The sequence below is a fragment of the Anas acuta genome, chromosome 6 (genome assembly GCF_963932015.1).
Source record: "Anas acuta chromosome 6, bAnaAcu1.1, whole genome shotgun sequence".
Taxonomy (NCBI): Eukaryota; Metazoa; Chordata; class Aves; order Anseriformes; family Anatidae; genus Anas; species Anas acuta.
This window is the reverse complement of record NC_088984.1, coordinates 14,890,954-14,903,087: the sequence shown is the minus strand read 5'-3', so window position 1 is coordinate 14,903,087 and position 12,134 is coordinate 14,890,954. Positions and strand designations below refer to the sequence as shown.

The 12,134-nt window shown below is 41.6% G+C and overlaps 1 long non-coding RNA gene across 1 annotated transcript; it reads right to left on the bottom strand.

Annotated features, from left to right (window-relative positions):
* On the bottom strand, positions 1-3,177 carry LOC137858979 (uncharacterized). The gene is made up of 3 exons (XR_011098108.1): positions 1,680-3,177; positions 718-929; positions 1-255 (listed from the first exon to the last, which is right to left on the bottom strand). It is a non-coding gene; the product is annotated as an uncharacterized lncRNA (long non-coding RNA).
* Positions 3,178-12,134: the final 8,957 nt, after the last annotated feature.

Below are 12,134 nucleotides of genomic sequence, written 5' to 3'. Positions count from 1 at the left end.
TGTTAAAATTGGCTTCCCACAACCAGGCGGGATCCTCACCTGCAGCCCAGTGGCCGCGTGAAATTGTTGCTTGGCTCGGAAACATCAAAGGGAAATCAAAGGCGTCTCTTTGAGTCTGATCCTTGCGGCTGGCTGTCGCCTGAGCATTACACCAAGAGGCTGGCTTCAAGGGAGCAATTTGTAGATCCATACAGCTGACTGATCACTTCAAGCGGTGATCATGAAAACTGAACACCGTTGACATTAACAAGTCCCCTGGTGGAGATGTAATTTTGCAAAGCAGAAATACACATCGAGAAAGTTATTACTATGAGCGCTTACACTTTTGTGGCATCTTTTTGCAGCGGGAACAGTGCGCACCTTCCTCAGTCACAGCTGGCTAACCTTTAGCAAACCATTTCACAGTGCTACACCTCGCTTCCCATTCTCCAAATAGGGCTGGCAATTCTTAGCTTCACCTTAAAATGCCAGCGAATGCCCAAGCAGAGCAGAGCAGGAACCGACAGGAGGTTGGGATGAGGAAGGACGCACAGCCAGAGAGGGACTTAGGGGAGGAAAGGAAAGGAAAGGCAGGAACCTCTTCATCTACAGTGGAAGGCCCCAAAACAATAAAATAATCAGCCTGCCAGCAAAAGGCGTTGGATCCCCGGTTGAAGCCATTTCAAACAAGCGATCAGACCCTCCAGGAACAGGCCACCTCTTCCAGACGCTGCTCACCTCCAGATCACTAGCCCCGAGCTGAAAGGCTTCTGCACACAACTACCCTGACTCATTCGGACCTCTAATCTCAGTTGGATATCCAGGTCCTCAAAGACTGTTTGAATCCTCCTGTGACTCCTTTGTGTAGGAAACTGTTATATCTTCTGACGCTTCACATCACAGTTACCAGTACCAGGCAATGCAAAAGTAACCTCAGTGTGGTGGATTTTCTGAAAGATTAATCAAAAAAAATAGTCCAGTTTGGAAAGCCACAATTCTTATATACAGAAGAAAATAAAGAGGGTATCCTTGTGACAACTACAGCTTCTTTCTTTCAGTTCAGCTCAATAATTTGTATTGACGTGACAGGCATTGCCTGAACTTAAAAGACAAAATCATTGAGCATTTGTCTCAGGTCAAAATAATATATCAAGTATCAGGTCTGGACTGGGCTTTCCAGTGGCAAGTACTTAATCAATCCAGTTGTGCATTACTAATGAACTCATTACAGTAGTATCCAAGTTTTACCCTGTATCTATTTGGCATTAACATAACATGCCACTTGCTTCTTCATAATTGTAATATTGGTAGAGGGCACCCCAAATAAATGGGTGTCAGAGCACCCATTAATTCACCACTGTGAGGCAAGAAAGAATTACTGCCCTTAGATTATAGATCAGAAAACAGTAGCAGAGAGATTATGTGATTTGCCCAGGGCTATAAAACCAGACAGTTTCAGATGAGGTTCGTTCCCAAAGTCTGCATTGGGACTGCTAATCCTTACTTGTCTGTCTATATTCAAATGCCTATTTTACCAAGAATAAAATATAAAACTGGACTGACAGTAAGTATGTCTGTAAGGAATTACACCTTCTGTATTTCCTATATGTTGCTGCTTTATTTGACAAGCTTTATTCTTTGTTCTCATTTTAACCTGAGCAAGTCTCTGTCAGTTTCTCATAAAACGTAAAATGAGTCACCTTTACCACACAGAAAAATGACAGTAGAGCAGACAGAAAAAGACACAAGCACTTTGCAAGCCAAACTGAATCCAGGGGCAATCCAGTATTCCACACCGGGACCCCAAACCACATAGCACCCAAAATGAAAGGACAATTCCCTCCCTGCTGTAGCTGCATCAAGGTCTCCTCCTTCCTTCCAGCACCATCTCTTCCTTTAGTTCAGCTTCAGCCAACTGTTTTTAATCTATGGTCTTATCTCCTATAATTTTTGTGACATCTGTGTCATGGCACTGATTGCATCAGCTGAAAAGAGACATACGAGCTGGTTGCCATCAACAGATTGATGGTATTGAAGCCCTGGGCTCATCGTGACCTTTCCTACAGCTCTTCTGCACATGATGAAAAGGAAAAGAGACAGGACCAGCCCTTGTAGGACTTTGCATGGGAGTGGTCTCAGAGAAGAGGCACAGCTGCACAGCGCTTTCCTCCAGCTGATGGCTGTCAGAGGGGAGAGCCTGAAGGCAGCTTTCCACTCCTGCCTCCTCCGCACCTGGAGCGGGGCTGCAGATGCAGCGTATCCATACACATCAGCTAACAAGTTACACAAAAGATCATTAGCACACCAAAATGAGGGACACAAAGGTGCGGATGTAATGTAGAGGATTGTTTCTTAGGCTGAACATTCCAGTTTCATACTTTTGCATAAACTCTTTTTAACACTATTTTGTTAATGGTTGAAATACTTGATGAGTCTCGAGAGACTGCTGTCTGTTACTCTGCTGTAACACGTCTGTGATTTTCAGCTGATTCACTCTCTGCAGTGAATGGGGATGGCATGAAGGCAAATCAGGATGGAGTTTAGTTTGAAGGCTCTTAGCCTTAATGCTCTGCAAGGATGCCCTGTGCAACCATATTGCTCAGTGTTTCCACTTTCTGCATCATACCCCTTTACATTTCTGAGGTCCTGAAGGACTGTGCACTTTTTGTACAGAGCATGCACAGCACAAAGGAGAAATACACACATGCTGTGAGCTTTCATGGGAATTTTACTTTGGTACTTTATTGTTGTTGTTTCCTTCAGTCTAGAATCAAAGTACTTTTGGACCACAGGTAGACAGATGCTCTTTATATAGGAAAGGAAAAAGAGCAGTAGGTACTGCAGGAGTCAGTTAAAAGTTGAGTACAGATATTTTCCAAACTTTCCTTCCTAGAATTTTTTCCATTACAGTTTTTATTGCTTTCTTTAACTCTGAGGTCTGCATGCCCCTTTAGGTTTAAGTGGACCTACTGTTAAGAACACTGTCATTTCTTTCACTGAATTTCCAAAACTGGATATAATGTGTTCCTGAGTAACATAAAAAACCTTCTACAGTATGGGCACCTTGCTGGCAGGTAGTAGATAATTTATGTCTCTCAGTTACCTGCTGAGAGAATAGCTTAAACAAGATTAAAACAACCATTGGAGTCTAGCTGTTGTGCAGTAACTACAGCAATACTGAGTGTTTCCAAAGTATTGCAGTTGAGATGGTTTTCTAGTGATTTGCAGAAGCTTTATAAAATATTTGCAGGCTGTTTTACCTTGAATGCATCATCAGGAAAGGGTCGAACAATGAGCTTGTGAAGAGAGCTGAGATCTGAATCTGAATTCAGTCCATAGCACAACCACAGGTTTCCTGCATGAGGATTTACATCTCATATGGTCTAGCAGGGGCTGATGTCTCCACCTGTAAAACAGAAATAGGCGCATTAGTGGAGCTTAGCTAACACCCCTTGGATTGTGATGGCACCTACATACCCCAGTTACATGGGCCCAGCTGGTTATTTTTGAAAAATAAAGGTCTTAATTCTGCTGGCAAAATGTTTGTCTTCACTCTGTAAGTTCACATACTGAGACTGATTGTGCCATGCTGCTCAGGGTAGCCTCACACCAAGGGGTGGCAACGGGGAAGTAGATGGGGCTTCTTATGTGAGTGGAGTTATTATGCCTCTGGTCTGGGTACACAAAATATTCATGCATACAAAGGACTAAATATAAAGGTGGGATTATAATTATATAACCGAAATATTGTTTGGTTGACCAAAATAGTGTTTGCACTAGTGGCCTCAGTCTTCGATGGAGCTGCATCCTTCCACAGTAGCTGAGCATCTGGCTCTGTACTGTACACAAAAAAAATGTATTAGCATTCAACCATCAGATATTGTATATTTGCTGCAAACAATGTTCCACTAAAATGTTTTTCATACATCTGTCCTATGAGAATATAGCCAATATATGCAATACATCCATATTCAGTACTTTTTCCTCTCTGTATGTAGGTAGATAATTTTATATCTACGTTTTCTATACGTGTATATACACACGTGCACACGTATACGTGGCATATATTAAATTAAACAGATGTTTTGTGGCAATTTATATCATTACATATAATCATAGTCATTATCCAGTCAATATGTGTTTTTTTTTTCTCCATTTTTCAGCTTTCCTGGTATTAGTTTGTGTGATTAAAGTACTGCCTGGGAAAGCTCAAGATCAGCAGATGCAATTAAATGTACGACTGTGCAGTCACTAGTTACTACGTGCAATAATGCAGACTTTAATGAGAAGGATTTCCTTCCTGACAGACCTTGTCTTTGCAAGGACCACCACTCACAGTCATATGGAAAGAGCTGCGTTGTGATGAAGCTAGCATTAAAGAACAACTTTCCGTCAAATCCTTTGGCTTTTTGCAGTTGTGCAGGCAGGGTAGCAATTTAGCAACTCAGTAAGGAATTTACTAGGTCCTTAGAATTTTCTGTCTCTAAAACTCTTTCCTTCCTGCATACTGTGGTAACCCACCTTTTAGTAGGGAAACACCACTGAGAATGCCGCATGTGAAAAGAGCTTGTAGAAAAAGCAGGGAAGCAAGTGGGAATAAAGCCTTGATCCTAAACTCTTTGAAGGTAATGGATTGACTTCAGCAGGCTTTGGCTCAAGCCCCAGCTGTCAGAGAGAAAAGTCAGTAAGGGAAGGAGGAAAACAGTTGAGAAACAAGGAAACAAAGGAGGCAGAGAGAAAAAATGCTGAACAAAAAAGGAAGGAATCAGAAAAAGTAAAGGGTAGAGTGCTAAGGGAAGTGAGGCAGAGGAGAGCAGTAGTGGACATCACTGAAATGTCAACAGAGAAGAGTGAGAAAAAAACAACAGCAAACAGCCCATGAAACAGGTTGTTCAGGAAGCTGATTTGCTCCTGCTTTTTCAGCTGGTTGTCCACGTAGCACGACTTCAACATTGCCAGGGATTCAGTGTCAGCCATTTCTATACAGTCTTGTCTCTTGCCTCCACCGTAGCAATGAAAAGATGGTTTAAGGTGGGTCTTATAGCCACAAGATTGTCTTGCAGGCTAAGAACAGGAGTTAGAAGACCTAAATTCTGTTTCAGAGCTCTGTCCCGGGGCCCTGGCAACCATTAATAAGTCTATAAAGTATTATCTTTCTCATTTTCTCCTCTTGAAATATTCATAAGCCTGGTGACAGGAGGTTACTGGGCTGCTGTTTGTGAAACAGTGAGATTTACAGACAGTTGCCGCTGTGAAACCCTCTGGTAGGGTCTGTGTTGAAAATGGATGTTCCTACTGCAAAGGATCATAGTAAGGTTCGGCTGTTCCCCCAGATCTTCCTTTCAGGATATATTTATTTTACTAAGATAATTAGCAAAACCTCTGTGTGGCTCTTGGTACCGTAATACCGAATTCCTTCCTACACCTTTATTATTAAGGGTATCCACATGCCTGCCCTCTCAAAAAGCCTTATCAGACGGCTGTTTGCTGAAGCTGAAAAACGATTTTCTCCTCCTGGGGTTCAGCCAGAGACTCTGGATTTGCGGTACGGCCCCAGGACAGGCAGGCATCGCGGTTTGCTGGGGCCCGGGAGAGGGAGGGGGGTCTCCAGGTGACTTCTTCTCCCCTTGTCTCCCTGTGCCCCCAGGACAAAGCTGAGCAGGAGAGCCAGCCAAAGGCTCCAGCCGCACGCAGCCAAAGCCAGGATCTCTGCACACGCAGGTGACGGTCTGGATTTTGCACTATAGCGTCTTGGCTCTGTCTTCATCTGCGGCTTTCTCGAACTCGCTTGCTCCTACACATTTTTTTCCACTCCTGCCTCACAGATATCCTCTTATTCTCTTCTCTCCTGGGCCGTCTTTCCCTGTAATATCCATTTCCCAATTACATTTCTTTCCGCTTAGCTGACCTCTTACATAAGATATTCGCCTCTTCCCCCCAAAGAAAGATGTAGATAAAAAAAAAAAAGTTCCTCTGCTGCCGTCTCCTTGTTCACTATCCTTACGCATTATATCCACTGCTCCATCTCGTGTCTTTCGTGCTACTCAGACCATAAAGTCTTTGAGCCAGAGACTGTCTCTTGCTCTCTTCCTCAAGGGCCTACTTAGTAGGTCAGTCGTTAGGCACATACAGTAAACATCATAAATAATAACGATTCTCGGTTCCTTCTGCAATGATTTTCTCATTGGTCGTGTTTTTGGTTCCTGTATATTCTGGCTTCATCGGCTACACACACATAAAAATAGACAAAAGTGGCTTTAGAAGCCGGGAGCTTTCTAGCAGCTGGCGGGGTTATCTCGTGGTGAGTGGACCCAGAAACCACACCAGGTACTGAAGGGTTTCTGATACAACCTCATTATTTCAGGTATGATTCTCTTCATTAAATTAAACTGTTTGAGCAGAAATTTTCTATTCGGGGCATCTGCTTCAAGTTTAATTACTTTGGGAAACTTCTGCCAGAATTGTTCAGCCATCTCTAAGCATTAGGCTTAGCGGATGAGGTGCCTTAGAAACTCCTGCCCACCTTTATTTAGTCTGAAAGCCTCTAATTCCCTCCTCCCTTGCAGCAGGCATCTGGCCTTCATGGCGGAGTCATGCCCTTTGCAGTCTCTGTGAAGAACTGCCCAATTTTCCCAAATTAAGTTCAGATTAAAAAAGCAAACCAAAGCTGTCGTTTGCACACGTGTAACAGCAAGCGCCTGCATTCTCGGGTCCCCATCTCCCACGGCTCCAGCAGCCCAGCCTGCAGCTGCACACATCGGCTGAGCCTCTTCTCCACCTTGTGCCAGAAATCTCAGCCCCTTGCGCTGGGGAAATGGGGTGCCTCTAGGCTGAGAAAGACCCCCAGGATCAGGAACAAAGGAGCTCACTCAAAAGTTGGGAAATGCTACATTAAGGATGTTTGAAAAACTGCGTTGGCTTTCTTGAACATGGTTTGTGAGGTGGAGTTTTTAATTACACAATTATGCCTTTTTAATTTCCACAGACTCCCTAACCTGTTTGTTGCAATTGTTGGGGGACTTGTAATTAAAGGCTGGAGATAACTGGAAGGAAAAAGACAGACCTATCGTTAATAAAGCAGGATCTCTGTAGCACTGGGCAAACTGCTTAAATGATTTTTTTTTCCACATCCCCCCTAAATGTTGGTATCTCTGTTTCTTGGCTCCCAGCTTGGAGTCTGGTCAGATTTGCAGAAATGCTGAGCACTCATAAGAGAAACAGAGCTCTGTTGGAGCAGTGCAGTGAGTACTTACACTCCATACAGCTGACTGTTCTGAAATACAAGGTCTTATGTAGTTAAACAGTACGCTCAAATATAGGGAACTCAACCTTATATTCCCTTGTTTCAGTTCCCTAATTATCAAGTAAAAGGGCATCCTCTTTTAACCTACTATAATTGGGAAAACAAACTGCATGAATCACTCCGGCTGTTTCATGAAAGGGAACATGCAAAAGACCCTGTGATGAATGTAACTCCCATCAAGGCAAAGTTTGAGTAGCAGACTGTGAGGAGGCAAGGATATATGCAAGATGGAGGATGGATCAAAATACAAAGAGCTACACACGGACTGAGCATCATCTATCCTGTGCACTGAAGGAGGAAGGGGACTGCAGAAAAAAATATGCTCAAACATTAATGGATACCTGTTTTTCTAAGAAAACAGTCTTGGAAGAAATGAACAGCGACAAGACAAGAAGGTGTTCAAAAACATTGTGTAAAAATGTGTTAAGCACCTATAAAATGAAGATAATGGTACTTTTCCTTGCTAGTGAAGTGCTTTGAGAACTGCTGGTGAAATCTGCTGCAAGACTTAATGAATTATTCTTTTCACAGGAGCTATAAGATCTCGTAGAGTGACTCCAGGATAGCTCGAAGGATAGATCTGAAGGAAACTGCAGTCTAGTTAGTTAATTTCAGGGGTTTTGGAGCAAAATCCACAAGCCATCAAATCCAGTTGCATTTTATGAAGTAACTTGGTGTCATGAGCTGTAGACCCTAGAGACAAGACTACGGATTTGAGGTTATTAGGGTGACATAAGCCAGGATCTGGATTTGGTTTATTTTTTAAACAAGTTGCTTCTTGGCAGCAACCCAGAAAAAAGCAATATATATATATAAATAAGAGGAAGGATAGCATGGTAATAAAACAGCAACCAAAACTAGATCTGTGCAGACTGGAGTCTGTGAAATATAAGACGAGGACAGCACTGAGACACTAATAAGGCATTGTCCAGCTGAACTAGTAAAAAGCAATAGAATGAGGTTTAGTGGAGGCTGACAGGGTCACCTCAAGCTCATTTCCCCGCGTGAGCCGCAGAAGGAACATCGCTGGAACGACCACTTTTTTTCCCCTCCTGTCAGTTATACAGCAGAAAAACTGAGCACCTGCTGAAGGCGCTTGTCAATGACAAGCAGCAAATGGTAGCAGTAAAAGCGCAAGCCGATGCAGCGAATGTGACCCAAGAAATACAGGCTGACAGTGAAAAATGCTGCAGATTTGAAGTGTGCCATAGCTCCCTGAGTTTATGAAAGCAGTAGATCTGGGCAGCTAGCATGGGAAACAATGACAGGGCACGTGTCTGAGACATCGGTATGGACAGGCAAAAAATGCAAGGTCCTAAACATCACTTAGAAATGGAGTCTTACCACTGCATTGACAAAAAGTAACCACATTCCCCATTTTTAACCTCTTGTTGCCAAATTCCCAGACCCTGCTCTAAGTCGTCAGCCAGGCACATGGATCCCAGCACTGTCAATACAACCCATACCAGGCCAGGGAGCCACAAGCCTCTGCCTCCCACAGGCACGAGATCTCCCATGTGAGAGCTTTTATCTTGCTTTGCACACAGTTTATGTGAGCTACTTGCCACTCTGAGGAAGAAGGTGACATACCTAGTACGTGCCATACGTACCAGGGCATGGTTGGGTTGTAGCTGCTCTGGGTAGATGAGGATTTGATAGACCAGGTGTGCAGGGCCCCCAGAAGTCAGAGGGCCCCGGATATTTGTTTGAATTGCTTGCACTGAAAGTCTCCTCTGGGGGAAACGTGAGCAATCCTGAATTCAGTTAATTTGTCTAATGAAAAACTACTAAATAACTCCTAAAAAAATTCCCAAGATGAGAGCTTTAAGCTATAAGGTCTTGTATTCTGTTGCACTTTCTTTGGAAGAGGAACCCTCTTCATTACAGAGGCTTTCCGATCTGATTTATTGCTAGTGTATTGCAGCTTCATGACAGTAATACGTACTTTCCATTCCCTCTTGATTCAGTCTTGAGATGGTCAAAAAAGACAGAAGCAGGGGTGTTCGACTATGTGTGACCTAGGTATTCTGCCTTACCACAATCTCTTGGGTTTGTGCTTTTTCCTGTGACATTAATATCTGTTTGGTTGTGTACTCATAAATGCCAAACTTTTAAGTGGGAAAGGATTTATTTTAATATCGTCTATTTAAAGTAAGAATTTTAGGGTGCGGATTTTCTCCTTATTGGTATACATGTATAAACATAATTTCTTCCTAAGGAAGATGGATATATTCAGGTTACATAAATCAAAATACTCAGCCATCTGTACCACGAAAGGGATGGTATGACTTATGTAAAGGAAAACTGTGACTCTCAAATCTGCTGGAATTAAAAAATAAATAAAAAAAGTCAAAATATTCTGGTTATATGTTGTTTTAATACTTAAATACTGCAATGCATGGTTAAGTGCAAGCAAGACTGCATAGTAAGACCAAGCAAAATAAGTCAATTTCTCTGTAATATTCACAAATGTTTCTTAGTCAAAATGTGTTGTGTAACTTCTGATATGGTTTTGCTATTGTAATTGTATTTATATACTATAATAAAATGTCCTTTAAAATTTTCTTATCTTTCAATCTATTTATTATTTTTTTCTTCTCATAATAACTACACATGGATTTACTGGACAATATTACTACACTGTCTATTTGGTTTATAATGTCATTTTGACAGATGAATTTGTTAACATAAATATCAGATTTTTTTCACCCTTATTACTAATAACACAATGCGTTCAAATTGAGATAATTTGAAAATCCATTTGACCTTTCACTTTCGATGGGTTGCTGAGTTCCTGTGCCTTTCCAAGTGTGTGAGGAAAACAGCTTCCTTCCTTGGGAGTCATTTTATGTTTTGTGTAGTAAGCAATGCAGAGGAAATAAAAGTTCTTTGTTTACAAACAACAGAGTCCCATTCAAGTGTTAAACAACTGTTATTATTAATTATTTACATTGTGATAGCTCTGCAGAGACATCATCATGGAGCATAGCTCTATTATGGTAGCTGCTATACAAACACAGATGAAAAAGATTATTGTTGCTATTCCTTATGGCATATACACTAAATTGCCCAAGGTAACAATGATTTGTTTATAAAAGGCAGCAAAAGGGCCTGGATTAATCCAAACAAAAAAGCCTAATTGTACTACTAAAACCATTTGTGATGAAAGAAGGAAACAAAACTAGAAAAGAATGTGCTAGATTAACCTCACATCTGTTTATTGTTAAAATAATAGAGGGATTCGCTATTCGACACTTCAGAAGAGCCATTAAATAAAAAGGCTGGCGAGGAAGACCTAGCTGATTCATTACTTTTGCCAGTTTTGGCTAAAAAAATGAACAAGCACTTGTGGCTCTTCCTTCTGGATTTTTTTTCTTTCCCATCTATTTCTATTCCATCTTCCTCTTTTTAGCTTTTCTTTAGCAAGGGTTTTGCTGAGTCGGCCAAGATCACAGACCCTGTTGCTATGATGTTAGATAGATTGAAATCCCAGCATTCAAAATCCTGAACCCTGTTTAGCCTTTCAGTACTGGTCACGAACACACTTTTGATTCATCTATCCCATCAAATTTAATGCAACAAGAGTGCAGGTAGCTTACAATCCAGAAGCATTATACTAGTCTAAAATTATAAAAAGATGCATTCTAATTTTGGACCCAGAAATATTTGAAAGTATTTCTGGTGTTATTAAAATCAGCATCAATAAGGATTAGATCCCTCTGAGGATCTAGGTTTAAGAGACTGATGAAGGAAGGCTGCAGTATATTAGGATACTGAAGTCTGTAAAACTATCGGCTAGCATACTAATTACTGGATTACCTTTCTTTCTCCCATTGTATTGCTGTTTCCAGAAAATTTGATTCATCATTGTTGCTTCATTTTCAGAAATATACCAGTTTCCTGGAATGCCAACACAATATGCTGAGTTCCTCTGAATTCTCCAGAAGCAACAGCCTCCCACAAAAGCCCACTCCCTTCACAGGGCCCATTTAAGCACGGATTTGTATGTCAGGAGAGCAGTCAGGCATGGCTTTTTCTCTGTGCTTGCTAAATGATACTTAACCTACTGTTCCAGAATCTAGAGAAGATTGTTTTCTCCTCTGGACTTTTTCTGAGAAAAATTGTTTCCTTTCTCTCTAAGAGGGTCTTTTCCATTAAGCTTTTGGGGAAGCAATCTCTGCTAGAATGCATGGTCATGATCATAAATGCATCTCAGCACTGCAATTCATGTATGAGAATTAGAGGGAGCAACCCCTGTCATTTAGTCTGATCCACAGGGAGCTGAGAAAGAAGCAGGCAGAAGCAGTGCCTGTTCCATTTATCAGCAGCAAATCTGATGAAAAAGTACAGTTCTAGCCTCTTTTTGGTGGAGAACTGAGCTTTTAACAGAACTACTTTAATTATAGATGTTTCTGGGTGATGGTACTTGTTCTCTGCAGAAAACTGCAGCTGAAACTAATCATAACACCAGCTATTACAATTTCGTAACATTACTAAAGTCTTTCATACACATGCTATGATTGTCTTACACCCTTCTTATTGCCCTGGGTGCATTGTGGCCGTGTCACTGCCGTGACGCACCAATTCCCTTTACAAATAAAATGAAAGAGAAGGGCATGTTGATCTACTTATTCATGACAAGGAACCCAACCTAGCATGCAGAATACTATTTTGCAACACCTGCACTACAGTTCCCAAGAGGCAACGCAGATATGTTTAGGAATCAAAATATTTTTCTTTTTCACTGCCATTTCAGAATATTCTATCTGAGAAACTCTCCTTAACTGCCAATTTTCCAGGCAGCTCGAACCAAGAATCTTCAATGAGACAATAGAGGAAATAACAGAAGGAC